General features: G+C 38.4%; 1 long non-coding RNA gene across 1 annotated transcript; it reads right to left on the bottom strand.

Moving 5' to 3' along the window:
* Positions 1–411: 411 nt before the first annotated feature.
* On the bottom strand, positions 412–5,770 carry LOC140696682 (uncharacterized). Its single transcript, XR_012073198.1, has 2 exons — positions 5,730–5,770; positions 412–542 (listed from the first exon to the last, which is right to left on the bottom strand). It is a non-coding gene; the product is annotated as an uncharacterized lncRNA (long non-coding RNA).
* Positions 5,771–8,961: the final 3,191 nt, after the last annotated feature.

Below are 8,961 nucleotides of genomic sequence, written 5' to 3'. Positions count from 1 at the left end.
AGGATGGAGTAGCAGGTTAGAATTTAAAAGTAACTGACTAAATAAATACAAGGGGGCCATATGTTGACCAAATGAAGAGAGCATATCACTGCTATGGGATTTATGATTACCCCAATTCTGTGTACCTCAATTCCAAAGAAGGAAGGAAAAACAAAAATTATGGTCCTTGTGAGAGCAGAGGGAACTAAGACTCTAAAGAAAGAAATGGCGTAGGGCATTCCAAACTGAGGACAATGTAAGATGTTGAGGATGGTTCTTCTGGAGCCTCTACTGTAATATTACCAGCTAGTTTTTTTGTTCTCAGTGCCTAGAATGTACCTGACACCCTCATAGATGTGTTTACATGCATTATTTTATTTAATACTTGCTACTTGATACATATCACTCTTTCCATTGGACAGACAAGAAAACTGACATTCAAAGAGTTTATTTTTCCTAAGGATCCAGCCCAAAATGTAGCAGAGATGGCATTTAGGAGCAGGCCGAATAGCTATGGCTGGGAAACCTTTAGGCAGGTAAAACAGGAGTCTTCTAAGGGATTGCTGCAAGAGAACAAAAGGCATTGCATTAGTCAGAGTCTCAGTGAGAGACAGAAAATATTTTCAGGTAAGATTATGGCTCAGTCTTAATTAATTGAATAGAGTATTAAAAGAGTTATGAGAAAGGTGAAGGAAACCAACATAGGATTCTGAGTTTCTCTGGCGCTAGCAAACTTCACCCCTAGAGGAAGCAAGGGGAGGAAGCTCTAACAGGAGCCGGAGCCTTAGCAGTGGAGGGCCACCTGATCGGTGTTGCAGTCAAAGAGAGACAGCGACCGCTGCACCAGGCAGATGTACTCCAATTCCGGCTCCTACACTCTGATCTCCAGCATTTTCTATTGGCTGAACACAGTGTGAAGCAGGGTCACGCGATCTGGATAAGGGAGTATGTTGGGGTCAGTCCTCTCAGGGCGCTGACCGGGGCAGAGAATAATGGAGAATGGATCTCAGGGAGAGAGGACAAATATTGAGAGTAAACAGCACAGGCACCTTTAAAAAGTTGTCAAAGACTGATCATAGTTAGAGAAGCCTTATGGGATAACCATCATATAAATACATAATGTTCACCCACGTATCAGTCATTGGTCAATCAAGCTTGCTCCCTCCCTCCTTTCTTTCTCCCAGGCACACACATAATTATGGTCCATTGTTTGAAATACATACTCAGTTTTATGATACACATTAAGCAATACTTTCCCCTTTTGCTTTTAATTCTGACCTTAAAGATCTAGAAAGCTATTTAAGTTCTCTGCTTATCTTGATGTTAGGCAACCATACGATGATGATTTAATGACATGGAATTAAGAATGGGAAGACTAACTTTTGACTCAACATTACAGGTGTCTTCTAATTTTTTACATTTATTTTATGCTTCGTGTAGGAAGAATGATTGATATGTGATTAGGTAATACTTTGCAACCCTAGAAAGTAGCACAGTTGTGTATCATTTTATTGAATAATCATAATTCATAGGAAAGGCCTTCATAGTTTTTTCATTCACTGTGTGCATCCCTGCTGCTTTGTAACTTTCTTCTCCATCTCTTGGTGACACCTCAGGTAGATCCTATGGCTTTCTGATTACTTTAAGTGATGGTAGTCTCATTTTTGTGATAATGCCAACTTTCAGATATAAAAGGTGCATTCATCTAAATCAAAGATTCACTTGCACATCTAACCTAAATCTCGCACCCACCTCCTGCTCAAGCCCAACCCTGCATGGGGACCAGTAGTGGACTGAGGCACTGGAATACTTTGATTAAGGAGATGGGAACTGTATGCCCAGCACACAGGCAATAATACAACAAATGAAAAGGCAGGGTTTTTTTTTTTATCAAAAATCATCATTAATAGGCAATTTTAAACAATGTAAATAATGAAATACTCCTCTTCCAAAAAAATCTATTGTGTAATCCAACTTGTAAACAGTGGCCAGAGTCACTGCTGAGAGCTAATATTACCCATATAAGCTTCGAATGAGCACATTTGTCTTACTTTCCTTTAACAAATACAGTATCCATAAATGTAGTATTTTGTGTGAAGCTAACTTGGGAAACTTCCAGCTATGGAGTCACCCCCAATACACACAACTTCAGTGACACACCTTCATTTCAAGAGTAAGTTAGTGAAGTTCTGTAATCATTCCAGCTTGAGGAGGCACATTCCATGTCTCCAAACCCTACATGCTCTTGGGTGTGAGCAGGAAATTCAGAATAAACAATATAGTTTTTCTTTTCTGAGTTATTTTATTTCTGATGTCAAGTTTTAGATGAGCCTAATCAAACACAAATTTTCAAACGTCAAGAATCAAATCTGAACAATGTACAGAGAGACAATGGGCTTTAAAATTGTTCCTTGTGAAGAATGTCATTGACTCTGCAACCGTAAGATGTAAGGAAAGAAAATTATAGAGAAAAGCAGTCAGAAAGAATGCCAGGAGAAATGACAGGAGGTGGTGACCTTGCATTGCCAGAGATACCAAAAAGGCAGTGTCAGAATGCTTTGATCATTTTCACCAGGAACTGAACACTTGCTCTAAATCAATGAATCAAGGAAAGTCATTTAGCCATTCATTCTAATTTTTGCAGAAGAAAGAACACGTGAAAGTTCCTCCCAAATTTAACAGATCTGTGTGATGAACTTCCTGGTGAAGATAATTTAGTATTAGTAAATTAATGATTTAATAATTTTATGTTTCCCTAATGTCATCAAATCCCATGTAAACAGTCAGTAGGTTCTTTACAAGTAAAACCTCTAGAAAAAGTTATCTTTCACTTCCATATAAAACCAAATTTATATCCCTTTTTCTAGGAAAGAAGAAAGAGGGACTTTTGGGAATCAGAGGAACAGCTCTCTTTGAAGTTGTCTGAATGTTGGGAACTCTGGCCAAGGAGTTAGAACTGGGAGACTTGCAACCGTGACTAAAGCCATCTCAGCTCTCAAAGCTCAGTTCAAGGAGGACACTGAATTTAGAGAATGGCTTCCTTGACTCCACCACAAGGGCTTCTGACAAGGAATTTGTGTAGGTCTGGAAGCCTCAGAAGAGTGCTCTGGTTCACGGCATAGGAGACCATAATGACATCGTTAGTGACTTCACACAAAGTTTTCCTAGACTTGCAAGCATGTTATAATCACGTTAAATATTACATCCAGAGCAATCACTCATTATGTCCTACGTTCAGTGCAGCCCACTAGTGGATTTGACCGTTCATACGGGGGATTCCAGGGCTGCAGTTAATTTTTGAAACATTTTATAAAGTTGCTGAATCTTTCTAATCTTTAAAATACTGATCTCTGTTTTTTTCACTAGCAATAATTTATTCCTGTGTCTTTTTTACCACCAAATACAATTTGAAGGAAATCCTTAGCTACAGCTGCCTTTTAAAAATGTATAAAATTGTGTATTAAGGTTTGCATGTCAATCAAAAATTGCTTCTAGAAAACAGTGGGAACATTTATCCATTTCTTCTGATTTCTTTCTCTATAAACCGAGAAGCATCCCTATTACCCAGAAAAGATCTAGCAGAAGTGCCCATGCTTAGCCGTGATACAAGCAAACCTGCCATGTGGAGCAGGGATGTTTGTATGATGGTTTTTCAACAATTAAGTACAGAATAAGAAGTTATATCATTGTTGGCTCAACAGACCACCATCTGTGCTGAAAGCTATTTGGTATTGGTCAGCAGATCGTGCTCCTTAGACATCCTATTGGTATCATCATAATACTAGGAGTATCTCAGACAGCTACTGAAAAATCTGAAACTTCATTCAACATGAGGGTGGGTCATTTAGGCAGGATCCACCTGCCTCATGGAAACCAGCCTCCTGTGTCTTCTTGTTCTTTAGCCCTAGAAGACAGTTTGATGCCCTGGCAAGTATTGCTTTGTTAAAAAGAATCTCAATCTAGGATTTTACAGGTTGTTCTCTGAAGCAAAACTGGGTTGTGAATTAGGGAATGAAAGGAGTTTACAAATATGCTAGAGCTGACATTGGCCTTCAAGGTTCCAATCGGGGACACTGGGCTTAATGTTTCCCATGGGTGCATCTTCACATCTTCAGTAAACAGAAAGCCTTAGTTAAAAGGCTCCCCAGTCAACGCTTAGCCTAACAAGAGTTTCTGCTTGAGCAAATTAGAGTGACATCTGCAGACCTCTATTTCCATGTGTTCTTGCTATTCATGGAGATTAACTCTTGCATTTTGTAAAGAATTCTGGCATGATTAGTCAGAGGATGTTTTAAAGTGTCAAAAGGGGTGACTGACAAGCACTGTTCACTTAAAGTCTCCCCTTCATCAACCTCCAGCCCCCAACAAAAGACATGATGGCAAAAGTGAACACTTATTGGCCATGTGATATTCCCCTGAGAGTAAATTTGGTTTGGTTAAATGCTGAAAGTTTTGCAAAATAAAACATTTTTATAAATTAGGCTGGAAATCTTTCAAGAACAGGGTTTTTGGAAAGGTCTCTCATGTTTCCAGATTTGAAGGACTGGGAAAATCTGCACAGACAGAGCTCTGCGTCCATGTGAAACAATGCGCTACACTCTTTCCTCTCCTGTGGAGCTTAGGTTTGTTTACAGATAAGTATATGAACTTCAGAGTCGGCAACACATCCTGCTAACTTCACTGGCTGAGAATCATGCTTTCACTCAGGGTTTCAGTCTGAAGATGAACGGTTTAATAGATAATATCTCATTAATTTTCTTTGAAGGGGAACCCATTTAAAGGAATTTGAGGGTAGTGACTATCGTACTAATTTTGGGGGAAAAGGGAGTTGAAGATGAGTATTGTGAGACTCTTGTTGCCTCCAGACCTTTTTCTAGTCTATTCTTGTGCTGGATATTCTAATGATATTCTAGCAATAATCCCGGCCCAAGCCTTTATCTCACAGGAAAGCCTGCAAACTCTTTCAGATCATCCTCATGTCACTGGCCACTTAGCTATACAGCGCAGTGTCATGGAAACAGTGTTAGGCTCCTGGTGAAAAGACATATTGTTCTACCCCCACCATTTACCAGATGCCAGACAACGTGCAGTTCACCTAACTGCTCTGATAGCCAGTATTCTCATTTACTCATTTATTAAACAAATATTCATGAGTGTCTGTTCCAGGCTGAGTACAGTGCTAGGTACTAACAGTAAAATGGTTTCCCTAAACAGATTATGGTAGCTGGCCTTCAAGATGGCCATCATCAGTTTCTTCCCTTCCCATATGTTCGTTTTCCCCATTGCATGATGGAGTCAACTTTCCTTCCCCTTGAATCTAGATAGGCTCTCAATTATTGACCAATAAAGTACAGTAAAACAGATATGGTGTCAGATTCCAGGACCAGGCTTCAGGAGACTGGTAGCTTCTACTTCCTGTCTGTTGGAATCCCGAGCCCACTGTGTACGCACTCCAGCTACCTGGAGGTTCCCACCCCCGAGGAAGCCCAAAGCCAGCCATGAGGAGAAACCATGGAGAGAGAAAGGCAGGGATGCAGATGGTGGAGGTCAGGCTCTGGCCATGGGAAGATGTCCCCAAATGAGGCCAGTCTAGCTTACATTTCACTTCAACTGTATGAAGGCCTCTGAAGCATGAATTTTCCAGGGGAGTCCATCAATTCCTTGAACCACAGGAAATAGTAATAAGTCAGTCTTCTAAGCAACTATGTTTTCAGATCTATTTATGCAGCAATAGATGATGGAATACATACTTGCTGCTGTCCTGGAGGTTAAAGTTTAGCGAGGACAACAGGATACCTGGCAAATGATCACAAAAATGAGCATCAGTGAGGGAAGGTTCATGGGCCTGTAACATACAACATGGGATCGGGACCAAGTGTGGGATCAGGGAAAGTTTCTGTGAGGCAGTGATGTTTGGATTGCAATCACCAAGGGACAGATGCTATGTAACTAAGTAAAGAGAAGGGAATCTTATTTGCTTAGGATAGTGTTCCATGCAAAGGAAGCAGGGCGTGCAATGGCTCCAAGTGGAGGAGGGCCAGGGTGCAGTCAGTGCACAGCAAGAAGGTCGGTGCAGCTGGAGGGCAGTGAGTGGCAGGTGATAAAGTCAGTAAAGGAGGACAGGCCAGTCAATCATGCTGTGTCTGCATGGAGTCTGGAATATGATTTTACTGCAATGGGAAGCATCTGAATTATTTTAACTAGAAAAGTTAAGTACAGGTTTGGTTACCTATCAAGAGATATTCCCCAACAAGGTTGTTACCTGTCTCCAGTGTTACAACACGTGTACAAGAATTTTGTAAAGCCAAAAGCATTATTAAAATGAAAAGCATTATAATTAATTATTATAAAAAATTATTACAAAAAAGGTTTAGTGAGTTCATAAAGAAAAAGCCAGATATTAAAACCCAGGGTGAACGGCATTCTTGTTTTCAAGAAATATTCAAAATGCAGAAAAATACCCAGTACTTATCCGTGAATATAGAAAATTACTGCTCCAATGGAGTATATGGATAAAATGTATTACAGCAAAAGTAAAGCAAAACTACAAGTTAAAACATTTTCTTTATAATGTTTTCTAGTTGGTATGGTGTAGCCAAAAGCATAGGGCACTAGAGGTCAGAAATTGTGATTTGCTGTGTCAATAATTAGCCCTGTGACCTTGAGCCAATACCTTTTGAACTCTGTAGACTTCAGTTTCCCATCCAAAAATGAGAGATTATACTAACTGGTCTCTTTCCAGTTCCATGGTTCGAATTCTGTCTATTGCCTATAAAATTATTACATCTTTAAGGATAAGTGAATATATAAAGGGAAAACACCTGTATCATATTTTAAAATTTTCTGATAAATCTTATGCTTAAGTTATATATTGAGGGCATTCTTTGCTTTAGTTTATCACTCATGAACTATGTCTTTCAAAGATTAACAGGCTGTTCTTGGCAAAGTTGCCAGGTACTTTGTCCTTTAATTTTCTAGGAAACATGTAAGAACAACTGATCACTCTGAGTCTTATCAGAATAAAATGTTAATATATTCTATAAAAGTCTGATTAGCTCCATTAAAAATAACTCACTGTCAGTTTCTGGGCTTCATTTCAAAAAAGGGCCTTAAAATAATTTATTGTTTTACATCTCCTTATGTGCAAGTCCCATCCATCTTATTTTAAAGACCTTTTCCTGAGGGAAGATGAGTGTTACCAAGCTACCTTATGCAGCTTAGGGTTTTATATGTTTATAATATCTTCAGTTTAGGCAAATTTTCAGACTCACCTGGATCCAACCATTATTAGAATTTACAGGAACATGTATGAATAAATAGAAATGAATTTCTGCAGCATCATCTAATTTCAAGTCTTCTTATTGGATGGAAGTGAGACACATACGAATAACACTTGGGGTCTGTCTCAAGTCGTTTGCAGTTCACTTAAAATGCAAAAGGCTTATTCAAATAAGTATATTGTAAATCCGATAGTATTATATCGTAAAAAGAATGAAGTGGGCTTCCTAGCAAGAAAACACAGTAATGATATACTTCCAAACCCCATCCCCCATGCATCAACTCTAAGAAATATCTTCGGGTTAAAACAAGTGAGACCAAATTGAAGGAAATTATCAGAGGGGATACAAAAACATATCAAGGTGGTAAAAAAAAAAAAACCACAAGTTTTTTGTACTCATATACAGCTAAGTTAGTTGTCCCACTTTATATTCTTGATAGTAATTGCGAGTTATGTAAGTATTCTCTGTCTGGTTCCACGTCTGTAAAACAGGACTGATACGTACATTCTTCACTGTGTTTTTGGGAGATAGCGTTTCTGAGAAAATATCTGCATCACGGTTATCCTAAAGCCTAGAATACGGTAAGTACGACTTAAACATTACTTTCCAGGAAGGTAATGTTGGTAGAATTTCTAAATGATGAGAATTAACCTATGCTGGTGTCTGCAGGCCAACTGCAGCATTGTACATGAACAGTCACTATTCACACGTCTTAGGCTGTACGTAAATAATCACGTTGTACAGACGAACTCAAAATCTCTGTTCATTGGGCAGAAAATAACTCTTGAAGCTGAATTTCACCAATAAATTACAAAATAATGAAGATTGTATTCCAAAGTCAGCACCTGACTCATTTGGTAAAAGATTTTCTTCCACTAGTCGGAGAACTAATCCACCTTTCTCTGATGTCCGGTATCTTCACATCAGTTTTCCTTCTTTCCAATTAAAACTTACTCTCAGATACCAAAACAGGAATATGTGTAAAGAATTTAAACACACAGATAGCTATCTTCCCGTAAAGATTCCCATTTAAAAAAAAATTCTAAAAGAAATGAGCAAATCTCTTGTAGGCACCAGTTATCAAGTGAATAAAGAATTTTTCAGTGCTGAGAGGAAGAAGGATTTTTCCTCACACACCCTAAGAATTGTACCTATTCATCTATTACTAAAGCCAAAGTTACTTAGAGACTTCTGTTTACAATAACTAAAAAATAAGCTGTCACTATAGTATGAAATATTTTAAAAACCACATAAATTCATTGATGTGTAGTCAATGGGTAATCATGTCTAGTTAATAAACTTTCACTATAATGCTTTTGCTATTGCAACATGAATTCCTAATTGAAGAGAAATAATTATGCAAGCAGTACAGGTTTCCAGGTTCTAAAATCAATCTAAAGGTAGAAATCTCAAAACCTTCCGGGACTTTTGGCTTATTGTACATATTTTATGTCATTAAATAGATGAAATCCAAAAAGTTGTACAACAGGTGTTGGATTCTACATCTCTGCTTTTTAAAGTAGTTGGGTCCTCATAAGGCTTCACTTTTATACATATACTTTTATACAAATGAGAACTATATCCTCAAATACTAGACAGAAGATGTAAATGTGTGTACGTGCACTGGTGTCGTGAAGGATATCTGAGCATTTATATGTATGTGTGCATGCGTGTAAATGTGCACAAATGATTGCTGATCTGA

The sequence above is a fragment of the Vicugna pacos genome, chromosome 5 (genome assembly GCF_048564905.1).
Source record: "Vicugna pacos chromosome 5, VicPac4, whole genome shotgun sequence".
NCBI lineage: Eukaryota > Metazoa > Chordata > Mammalia > Artiodactyla > Camelidae > Vicugna > Vicugna pacos.
This window is presented reverse-complemented; position numbering and strand designations above follow the sequence as displayed.